Source organism: Thunnus thynnus, chromosome 1, assembly GCF_963924715.1.
Source record: "Thunnus thynnus chromosome 1, fThuThy2.1, whole genome shotgun sequence".
Classification (NCBI taxonomy): domain Eukaryota; kingdom Metazoa; phylum Chordata; class Actinopteri; order Scombriformes; family Scombridae; genus Thunnus; species Thunnus thynnus.
Window position 1 is genome coordinate 15,944,345 of NC_089517.1, and position 3,237 is coordinate 15,947,581.

Genomic DNA, 3,237 nt, shown 5'->3' on the forward strand with positions numbered 1-3,237 from the left:
TGATTGATCAAATTGGTCATGAGCCAATGCAGCACTAGCAACCACCATTTTTAAAAACCTGTGCAAAACAACCACATAGTCTAAATTTGCATGTCTCCTTTCCAACCTTGTTATTATCACAAAACACACGACACACAACAAACACACAGCTCTGATCACGGCGTCCTCCATCTTGTTGTTGTTGTTGTTGTATCTTGCGCAAAAGTGACATTGCTATACCAACCGCCAGATGATTAGCTAGCTGGCAGTCTATGGTAACATTAGCTAGCTAACCGGTAGTTACTAAAACCTCCAACTTTATCAATGACGATTCAACAACAATTCACAGGCAAGCTCAAAGCGATGGAAAACAAAGCTTTATGTTTTTTCTGTATAAAATCTTGTTTAAGGCTGGAGCTAACGGTGGTGGGTCTGCAGTTGAACATCAAAGGGGCCACAAAAACGTGTCCCAACAAGCAGACACGCGCATTTAATGTGTCTGGTTGTCTGTGTGACCAGGACTTCACTTTATTTTTTACTGTTCTTCCTTTAAATGTTAATTTACTTTGTCAAACTTTCTTGCATGTCTCAGTAAAAATGCTGGCCCAGGTGAATTACAGCCAACAGCAAAAGTATGTGAAGTTGGATAAGGTTGAAGGACTTTTTGAATTTCTGCAATTCCATGTAAAAGGTATTAAATTTTACTTTAGCTTGGCTTAGAAAAAATGTTTAAAAATACACCCATATTCTCTTAAAACCTTGTTCTACAAGCTCCTTAATGATGTAGACTGATTTATTTACATGCCTTCAGCAGACTCTTTCATAAATGGGGGTAAATTGCTAAACATTTTCAGTTCTGCAATGTGTGCCTAGTAGAGTGTAGAGCATAATATACACCAAAACAGTCAATTAAAAAAAAAAAAAAGCCAATCATCAACTTTCACATTTGGATTTAAGGGGGAATGGGTTTTGCGAGGGCAAAATGCTCTAGGTCTATTTAATGATTATGCAGTGGTGGATGAATGTATTTAACGTGAACAGTCATTCGCTGAGAGGCAAGAAACAGTGTTGACTTCAAAAGCACATTCAGTTTTATCTTACTATCTTTTCCAGTCATCAAGAGACTTTGCCTGCCTCCTGATGCAAAAGTTATATACCATGATGCATGGAACAGGGACAGAAGTTGATGCAGAAATATTCAGCGACCTCATTAGACAAGGCAGTGTGGGGTGGTGCTAACATTTTTCTCAAATCACGGTGGGATGTAAAGGCAGGTATAATCAAGCACTCTACACCCTACAGAATAAAATTATCCACACTTTTTCTATTCCTTTAGAATTTTCTGATTGCTTCTTGTCTTCTGCTTCTGAGATGTCTGACTCAAAGCTTCAGCTCAAGTGCATCAACTGTAATCATAGATGAGGTCCCTGGCAAGAGACAAAGAATTGAGGATACATGTGTTGCAATGTCTGCTAAACAGGTTATAACAAAGCTTGATTCTCATGAGTTTCTGAACACTTTCACATTTTTTCACTCTGAGTCTGTAGAAAAGCTGTTTATCACCATTCTCATGTTTTTGTTTATTATTAGTTGAATGAAGCTGTGCTAAGAGGGAAGTCCAGTGGTGAATAAGTAGACTACTATAGGAGTACCAAACAACAGATGCCACAAGAAGAGAAATGGTTAACATACTGGTGGCTCACATGATTGATAATCATGGGTATGTGTGTTTCATATCCTTTTTATTTGTGCCAAATAACTGCATGGCTACTGCATACATTTAAATTACTAATTTAACATCTCCTCTCAGGCACCTCTCCACTAAAGCAATCAGAGAGGAGTGCACTCTTGGGATAGTGATGCTGTTCCCTTCCCTCAAGCATCCATATTCCAAGAAAGGCCGTGTAATAGTCATTATTACTGTTTGCATGACACTTTCATGTCATACTTGCATATTGTGACACGAAGCTATGTGCATGACAGTGACATTTGAATTCTCTGAGATCTCTTATAAGCCGAGTATTACAGCGCACTTAATATTTTTCATTTCAGGAACATTTCTATGATGCTGCAAGCAGCACAGGATTTCACATTTCTTGGCGTCTGATAACAGTCCAAAGGAAGATTCATTGAGGATCTGCACTGCCACCAAATAGCTCTATTGACTTTTCTCCAGGAGGCCCACATTTTCAAAGGACTGTTAATGTTGAAAGGCAGCTTGATGAGGATGCTTGCCAAGAGGCCATGTCTTTGTTCAACCATACCATTCAATGATTTTCCAGAGACCTTTCAGCATTGTCAGAAGCTTGTTAATAACCCAGGCAGAAGTGTCGATGTCCTCTCCACCTTCCCAAGATTCCTGGATACAAAGGGATTGGTAAGTTTGTAATGAAATGTTTAGAATGGCTTGAAATGTAAAAGTATTTCCTGTAGTAACAGTTTAATATATTCTTTCTTAAAGGTGGATCAAGACTTCATGCTCCTATTTGATGATGAGACATCCTCCAGGCTGTTTCAGAAATGGGATGTGTTCTTCAAGCCAAATGTCATAAAGAGGCTAAGCAGCTCACTTCAACACCAGAGTTGCGTCGCTTAGTGCAGTCAGCATAAATTCCCCCAGGAAGTGATCTGGTTGAGACAAGTAGGTTGTATTTGTTTTGCTTGTTTTAAACCATTTGCTATAATTGCAGTTATAGTTGCTTCATTCATTATTTTTATGACTATATGATTAAAACTGGGAAACGCGAGCACCTGTGAGATAGTATTTTAATTTGTTTATTCTGTGTATCTCTGAAAGTTTATTTGGATTGGGATAAATATGAACAATGGACAGATGACTGTTTAAAACTATCTCATAATGCCTCCCTGTTCTCATTCAAACTGGAAAAGAATTAAATTTCAAGAGTTTTCAGTTAATTCTTGTGACTCTTTGTCGTCTGCCTACGACCAAGAAATGGCCCCCATTGTTGTTGATACATCTCCTTCCACCAACACCACCGGGGGGACTGAAGTCTCCAGAATTAGTGAATGTGATGCAGTTAAGAGACTTATAGTCTTTAATAAGGTAATTATAATATTAATGTGATTTTAAGGTGTTCATATTTTTTCACATCACCTTCTTAGCCACATGTGTAAATGAGAATGTAAATTGTTAAAAAATGGATGAAACTGAAATTAAGTCTTCACAGGCATTCCCATCTTGCACTAGCCAGTGAGAAGATGTTTCAGTAATCACTTCTATAATGTAGTTTTATCTGT

General features: G+C 38.0%; 1 long non-coding RNA gene across 1 annotated transcript; it reads left to right on the forward strand.

Moving 5' to 3' along the window:
• The first annotated feature begins 324 nt into the window (after positions 1 to 324).
• On the forward strand, positions 325 to 3,037 carry LOC137189407 (uncharacterized). The gene is made up of 5 exons (XR_010929632.1): positions 325 to 1,459; positions 1,570 to 1,699; positions 1,790 to 2,356; positions 2,441 to 2,620; positions 2,931 to 3,037. It is a non-coding gene; the product is annotated as an uncharacterized lncRNA (long non-coding RNA).
• The last annotated feature ends 200 nt before the right edge of the window (positions 3,038 to 3,237 follow it).